General features: G+C 42.2%; 1 pseudogene; it reads left to right on the plus strand.

Annotated features, from left to right (window-relative positions):
- The first annotated feature begins 3,591 nt into the window (after window positions 1-3,591).
- LOC102438220 lies at window positions 3,592-8,532 on the plus strand (annotated as a pseudogene).
- The last annotated feature ends 202 nt before the right edge of the window (window positions 8,533-8,734 follow it).

Here is an 8,734-nt window from a genome sequence, read left to right on the forward strand (position 1 = left end):
CAGTGTTCGAAAAGTGCTTAATGGACTCCAACAGCTGCCTCAAATAAAAGTTTAGTAATCTGTATATTGACTACATTTCCCTAAGTGGTGATACCTTATCCAAAGATGAAGAGTACCCCTATTTTATATAGGTAGAATGTACCTTTGTCAGTCTTGCAGAAGCTTTAATGGAGAACAAATGGACTTTATTTTTAAAAGATAAATTGAGTAGGCATTTATATTATTAAAGAATAGTATGCTTTGCTTGAGCAGTAATATAACCTTGAATTTTAGAGGACTCAGTGCTTCTATATATGTCCACTACCTATTGTTCTGTTCTCATTAATGAAAAATGATTAAGCAATTTGACCATAACTTCCTCTACACTTATACAAATATTATGTCTTGTAAGTTAACATTTTTAGCACACAGGAGGAATTTTATGTAATAAAATTACTGTATCTTTTGGACTTAACACATTTGAATTTGTATTTAAATACATTGATTATATGTCTAATCATTCTTAAAATAATGGCACTTTTACTAATTTATTTGGGGATCTTGGGTGCATTCGTAATTTGTGTTACTGGTTCTTCACACTTGGAAGTGGGCTATTCTCCTGCCACCAGTATCAAACGCTGATACTCTGTCTCTGAGCAGGCAATTTTCCAGATCTTTTTGGAAGATTGTTTCCCTAAAGTTTGGGTGTAGATCTTGGGATAAAACGTCAAACAGCTCTTGGAATTTTTTAAATTTAGCAGTAGCTATAATGATTCTCATTCATGACACTAAAGGTTAGTTTTTTTATATTTAAGGGAAACATTGCTAAAATTAAAATGCCTCTATAAAGGAATGCTATATTATAAATTATTGTAACAATATTCTTAACTATCAATTTTTAATTTCTTTGGTGTAGCAAACTATAAGCCCAGCCACTCATGGTCATGGTTAATCTTTTTATTAATAAAAATTATACTTAGAATAAACTTAGTCTTGTCAACTTGCTTGTATTCTATTCTCTTGATACCTACAAACATATTCTACTTTTGTCGTAACCTTTTTAAAAAATAATATGAAAACTCATTCTGTTAATCTCCTTTGATCTTTCTTTAGTGGCTGGGCATTAGTTACTTTATAAGTCTGTATATCAATACGTTTTTATATAACTACTGGATATTAATCTTTTTTGTGAAGCTGTTAGTCTTGGAATAAAAGAAATACACTTTTCCTTTCAAATTAAGTGAGGATTTTTCCGTTTACAGTTATTTCTAAAGAAAACTAGAAATGAAAATGTTTTTCATAGAAAATTATATGTGAAAGCTAAAACTGATAAAAGTATTTTTAGTGAAATATTTTTAGGGAACATTGCTTCAGTGTGCTTTTTTCTACCATATACAGTAAATTCAAGTGGAGATAGTAATGTTCACTTTAGAAAGAACAAAATCAAGTTCTCCCTCTCCCCCCAAAGAAAAGATGTATGCTAGGTAATCCAGACTCAAGTCATTTTTCTTTAGTATTTGGGAACTTAAGTATCTGTTCAGATGGTTGATAATTTAATTGTGTATGCATTACCATGGTTAAAAATGTTTTTTACACGCCGCCCCTACCCCCCACCCCCCAAGCTTGGAAACTGACCTTGCTTCATTGGGTAATTATGCATATGAAGTCAAGACATTATAAATCAATTTAGTATAACTCGAATGTTTGGTGCATTTACAAAGTCATGGGGTGTTCTCAAATGCTGGAGATATTTTTTAATTTTTTTTGGAGATATTTTTTAAGTGTAATGATCAATTGAATTTTTTCTACTTGACATTTCATTGCATAGTGGTATTAGACTTTGTATCCTATAAGAATTAAGAAATACCCACTTTATCGGCTTAAATAAATTTTATATATATATATATATTTATATTTATATATTTATATATATACAAGCCTAAGTGACCCTTAACAACCAAACGACTGGAGTGACCAGTCACTATGACACACACTGGTCAATGGGGGCAGACTCTCAATGCAGGAGCTGCCCCCTGGTGGTCAGTGTGCTCCCACAGCAGGAACGCTGCTCAGCCAGAAGCCAGGCTCATGGCTGGCATGCACAGCTGCGGAGGCGGGAGTGACAGCAGTGGCGGCAGGTGCAGTGGGGACAGGGTGAACGGGAGCAGAGCGGCGCCTGGCCCCATCCCTTCTATCCCATAAGCCTGCAGTTACAGTCTCTGGAAAATGGTTGAAGTGTGGCCACTGGGCTCCTGGAACTCTGCCTGGAGCATCAAAATCAAATCTCATCTGTTACCTATTGCTCCAGAGCTACAGAGGAAGGCAGCAATATAACAGTGGCCACAAGATAGCAACTGACAGGGTAAAAATCAGAGATGGATAGGAAGGGTGGGGGCATGGGCAACAGAGCACCCTGCCCACCAAGATCCCTAACTTTGTATTGTTCACCTTGGAGCACCTCTTATCCAGCTCCAAGTGGTGGAAAGTATTCAGCACGGCCCAAGGGGACCTCCCGGCTTGCAAGGTGCGACCCTGCCGCAGAAGGGACATTTGGAAATACTTTTTCAGGAAGCTGCAGGGAGGAGGACAGATGCCCCACTTGACTTCCTCGTGGCTCACAGGGACGTGGAAACTCCCTGGGCACATGGGTGCGGGCTCCTGATTTCCTTTCAATGTGCACGAATCTGTGCACCGGGCCACTGGTAACATATAAAAGGTCCTCCTAACACAGTCCCTAACAAACACAAGGCACTACAAAGATTAGTTTCCTCCAAAAGGAATTTGGTGACCTAAACTGGCATAACGAGAAAAGCTAGTATTTGCAGTTTTTAATGTTTTACACTTGTTAATTACCATTATGTGAACAGCAACAAGTTATTTGAGGACTTTCCCACTAGGGGGCAACAGTCAAGTCTTCAAAAGGATTTACCAGGTATTGAGAACAAACAGGTTGTTTCCTGGAAGAACTTCATAATTAAAAACAAAATTGGGAACTAAATAAAGAGGAAATCCAAAACATTTATGCTCAAATAACACGACCCTGGAGTGAGAACTTGAAGGCCCAGTAATGGAGGGAGAACCCAAATGTCAATATGATGTCATATTTTAATGCAGAAGCAGCAAAAATTAAATTGGAAGTTTTGGGCTGCCCTTTCTTTCAATCAGAGATTACTCAGTCTGCCTACCCCTTTGCAAAATCAGATCCTTATTAGCTTTCTCCTTATAAGAACAAGAATTTCATGTTGCACATTTATGCTAATAAAACTTAGGACTGTCAATTCCTTTTAAAACTTATATGGTCTGAATACATGTTCAGAAAGTACCAAAAAAAAAAAAGAACAACCCACCAGTAATCTAATTCAGAACCACCATTCATGTTTGCATATTTTTTATTCTCTTGTGAGTATACATTTTTAATGGAATTGTGTATACAGTTTAATGTCCTGTTTCTCCACAACTGTATTTTGAGCAGTTTCCTATATCAAATATTTTCTTTAAGCAAGATTTTCTTCTAGCCTCACATTTATGGATCATCTGTTATTTAGCCAGTCCCTGTTGTCAAGACTGATTTTTGTTTTCATTTTTGCAAGTTTAAGCATTGGAGTAGTAAACATGCATGCCAGTTGTGATGTGTAAGATTTTTAGGTGACATTCCTAGAAATAAAGTCAGATTTCCCTTCCAAATATGGAAGTTGCATCACAAGTGCAACGGGGTTTTGAATGTCTTTTCATTGTAAGGTTGAGGAGATGCCATGGGAAATTAGCCTATGGTAAAACTGGTTTTGTTATATGTCATTTCACTGTGGGCCCAAGAACCTATCAACACTTAAAATCCCATGTTTTACCTTTGTCAATATGAAAAAGTTAAAAATAACACAGTTTGTTTTTTCATATTTCTAACCAGATATTAATATGTATAATCTGGATACAGACCTTTATCAGATATGTGCTTTATAAGTATTTCCTCCCAGTCTGAGGCTTGTCCTTCATTCTCTTAACAGCTTTTTGAAAAGCAGAAATTCTAAATTCACAAAGTCCACTTTACCAACTTTTTCTTTAATGCATTATGCTTATCTAAGAAATCTGCCTAACTTAAAGTGGTAATAAAAGTTTAATAGTATTCAGTTGTTACATTTAGGGCTGGGATCCATTTGAATGTATCATAAAATTATGCATCATTTTCCTATGCACCTTTGTCAAAACATCAGTTGACACTTACGTCTCTGAACTATTCCATTAGTTGGTGCTTTCACCCATCCTGCATTGCCTCGATTGCTTTAGCTTTACATAAGCAAGTAATCCAACCTTTTTTTTCTTCAAAATTGTCTTGCTATTTCAGTTCCTTGGCCTTTTCATAGACGTTTTAGAATCAGCCTGTTAACAAGAAAACAAATACCAACTTTGATTTTGATGATGATTGCATTGAATCCATAAACCAGTTCGGGGAGAGTGGACATCTTAATATTTGTCCTGCAATCCATGAGTACAGCATATTGCTCCATTGATGCAGGTCTTTGATTTCTTTTATCAGTGTTTTGTTTCTTTAGCATTCAGATCTTGCACAAAAATTGTTAGTATCTCAAAGTTTATGTGTTGCTATTACTGTGTTATTTTAAAATTTCAATTTCTAGTTCATACATAATAGCTAGAAATACAATTGATTTTTTAAAATATATTTTTATCGATTTCAGAGAGAAAGGGAGAGATAGAAACATCAATGATGAGAATCATCGATCAGCTGCCTCCTGCATAGGGAATGAGCCCACAACCCAGGCATGTGCCCTGACCAGGAATTGAACTATGACCTCCTGGTTCATAAGTCAATGCTCAACAGCTGAGCCACACTGGCCAGGCGACTTTTGTTTATTGACCTTATATCCTGACTCCTTGCCAAATTAACTTACATATATCTTTTAAAAGTTTTCTACTTAGTCATGTTATCAGATTATTATCCTATATAATAAAAGGCTAATATGCAAATAGACTGAACAGCAGAACGACTGGTCCCTATGATGTACACTTCGGTGGCCTACCAGCCCAATCTACCCCGACTGCCCCCCCCCCCAACCACAGGCAGCCCCTCCCCACAGCTGGCCATGCCCCTAATCCCCCCCCCCCTCAGGCATTGAGCGTCTGCCTCCCCCAAGGCCACTTGTTCTCCACAGGGCAAGGCCGCTCCAGTGGGTGAGCTGCACCCATATCTATATCGTCCTGGACAAGACGGCCTGCAAGATCAACCTGGCCAAGTTCACCCATGGCAAGTGCTCCACCCTCATCGTGACTCACCTGGCAGCCAGAGCCTGGCCATCCTGCTGCTGGACAACGTCAACTTCAGCTTCCCAGCCAAGGGCAAGCGCTTCCGACACCAGTGGGTGGTGTGGCCCAGGCTGGCCGCACAGCCTGCTCCTTGGTGGCCCCAGATGAGGTCCCCTACCTGCTGGACCTGCACCTGTTCCAGGGCCGTGCCCTCATCCTCTCCCGCCCCCACGAGGAGCCCTCAGGTGCGGTCGGCGTGGACGGCTGCTGGGCCGGGTGCCACAGAGCGTGGTGGACGGCGAGGACTGCGGCCTGCGGAGCACCCTGGAGGCGTCCCTGGAGCTGCGGGGCCTGGGCCGCGTGGCCGACAACGCCCAGCAGCAGTCCGTGCGCTGTGGCCGGCGCCCTGGCCAGAGTCCATCAAGCGGCCAAGGAGCTGGCCTCCCGGGGTGGGCCTGCACCCCCTCTTCAGCTCGAGCTTCAAGGAGGAGGAGCTGCAGCGGCTGAGGCTGGTGGACAGCATCAAGCAATACCGCTCATGGGTGACCATCTTTGAGATCAACGCCTCCAGCCGGGACCTGAGCAGCCAAGTGATGCGGGCCAAGCGGCAGGACTGCAAGGCCATCACCAGTTCCAGCAGGGCCGGCAGGAGCGCCAGGAGGGCCTGGCTGGCCCAGCCCAGAGCTGCCCAGCGCGGCAGGTGGAGCAGCCTGGGGGGGGGGGGGGGGGGAAGAGGAGGAGGAGGAGGAAGGAGGAGGGAGAGAGCGTGGAGGGACGTCTTCACAGAGGTCGTGAGCTGGAAACAGCAGCAGCCAGGACCTGAGCGGGGAGACAAGAAGCAGAAGGAAGAGGCCCAGCCGCTGGACCAGGATTTCTATGTCCCCTATCGGCCCAAGGACTTTGACAGTGAACGGGGCCTGAGCGTTGGTGAGGACAGGGGCACCTTTGAGCAGCAGGTGGCTGGCGCTGTCCTGGACCTGATGGGGGACGAGGCCCAGATTCTGACCAGGGACCGGCAGCAGCTCAAGTGGGACTGGAAGAAGAAGTGGTTTGTGGGACAGTCAGGACAGGAGGACAAGAAGATCAAGGCAGAAAGTGGTCCCTACATCAGCAGCTCCTACAAGCGGGACCTCTACCAGAAGTGGAAGCAGAAACAGAAAATCGCTATACACTCAACGCCTCAGCCCCAGCGGCCGCCAGCAGTCGGCCCTGTTGTTGGCGCTGTTTCGGCCCCATCCCGTGGGGGCATGTGCAGGAGGCAACCCATTGATGTGTCTTTCTCAAATCCATGTTTCTCTGTCTCTCGCCTTCCCTTCTACTCCAAAAATCAATGAAAAATGTCCTCAGGTAATTAACAACAGAAAAATATGCATACATACACACATATACATGAATATTGGGGGGCTGTGGGGTGGGGCCCCACCGGTGCACAAATTTCATGCACCAGGACTCTAGTTGAAATAATAAATGTTTTATTTCTTTCTAGTCTTTCCAATTTCCTTTTCCAGTGCCTTTTATGTATTTCTTTTCTCTTGTCCTGCTGCACTGGTTAGACCTTCCAATGATGGTGAAAGGAGCTGTGAGATGAGACACAGCCTTCCCTCGTCACCCATATTATAGGGCAACATTCAGCATTTTACCATTAAGTATGTTTGTTGTAAGATTTTTGTAGATGGCCTTTGTCAGGTTGAGTAAATTCTTTTAATCCTATCTTTTTCAGAGTTATTGACCATGAACAGATGTTGGGTTTTGTCAGCTCTTTTTTCTGTATCTATTGAAATGATCATGTAGTTTTCCTTCATAATGTCAATATGGCGAATTACATTGAATTTCGATTGTGGGATCAGGCTTGCATTCCCAGAATATTACTGGATTCTTTCACTAGTATTTTATTATTTTGCATCAGTGTTCATGAATGATACTGTCTCCAGTTTATCTTTTTTTAATGTGAAATGTTCTATTTTCCATATTTTATTTTTATTTTATTTTGTGTTAATTCTCACCTGAGTGGAAGAGAGAGGGAAAGACAGAGAGAAACATCTATGTGAGAGAAACACATCGATTGGTTGCCTCCTGCATGAGCCCTGGCCAGGACTCGGCTGGGAGGACCCTGCAACCAAGGTACATGCCCTTGATCGGAATCGAACCCAGACTCTTTGGTCCGCAGGCCGACATTCCATCCACTGAGCCAAACTGGACAGGGCTATATTTTTATTGATGTTAGAGGGGAAGGGAGAGAGAAACATCAGTGATGAGAGAGAATCATTGATAGGCTGCCTCTTGTATGCCCCCTACACCACAATCATGGTGTATGTCCTTGACCGGAATGGAACCCGGGACCCTTCAGTCCACAGGCTGACACTCTACCCACTAAGCCAAACCAGATATGGCTCTATTTTATCTCTTAAAGTCATTGTCTGGTCATTGTAATATTGACTTTATAAAATGAGTTTCCCTCCTCTATTTTGGAAGAATGTGGGTAGAATTTATATCATTTCCTCCTTAAATAGTGGGTAGAATTCACCAGTGATGCCATTTGGCCTTTATTGAAAATTTTTATCTGAATTCAATTTTTAAATAGACATAGAATGTACAGATTATCTATTTCTTCCTAAATGAGGTTTGCCAGTTTGTCTTTCAAGTAAATTGTCCATTTCATCTAAGTTGTCAGATTTAGGAACATTCTTTTATAAACTTTTGTCTTAGTCTGGTCAGGCTGCTATAACAAAATACCATAGACTTTTTGTTTGTTTGTTTTGTGGTCAAGCCAAAGAGTTAATTTCATTTATGGTTAGGAAATCCTCCAACCTAAGATGAGAAAAAGGGATTTTATGTTCACTTTTTACATGTAATGCTTTTAATATGAACTAAGGCCCGATGCACAAAATTTGTGCAAGGGGCTCAGCCCTCACAGCCCCGGCTTCGTCCGTAAGGTCGTTCAGCTGTCCAGTCTAATTAGCATATTACGCTTTCATTACTACAGATAATGGAACTGAATTTCCCGTAAGAAGTGCAAGGATATGTAGTTCAGGAGAATTTCTTTTCTTTAATGGAATCAGTATCTGTGGGGCTTGGCAGTAGAGTTCCCCTCACAACACCTCAATTTTGAGTGCAGACTGCATCCCAGCAGTCACCACCGCCCCGGGTCAGCACAGAGAAGCCCGTCCCCCAGCGATACACATTCAGAGGGCACTGCAGCCCTTCTGTTCCAGCCTGAGGTCTCCAGAGCACACTGCTGTCACTTCTCTGGAAGCCTCAGATCCTGTGCAAGAACACAGGTCCACAGGCGCGACCTGAAGTATGAGGTGCAACTGCCGCTTCACTAAAAGCTTCCTGTGGTAGTGTGGAGCCAGCCTGTCCCCGTACTTTGGAAATATTTTCAGGTTGTAATGATGTAAACATAGATACGTTTTATTTCTATCAATTCAATGCCAGAGAGAGCACTTTATGCCAGACAGTGTCATTGGAACCAAAAATAAATTCCCAAAGTTAAAATTTT

This window comes from Myotis lucifugus, unplaced genomic scaffold, assembly GCF_000147115.1.
Source record: "Myotis lucifugus unplaced genomic scaffold, Myoluc2.0 scaffold_148, whole genome shotgun sequence".
In the NCBI taxonomy this organism is placed as follows: domain Eukaryota; kingdom Metazoa; phylum Chordata; class Mammalia; order Chiroptera; family Vespertilionidae; genus Myotis; species Myotis lucifugus.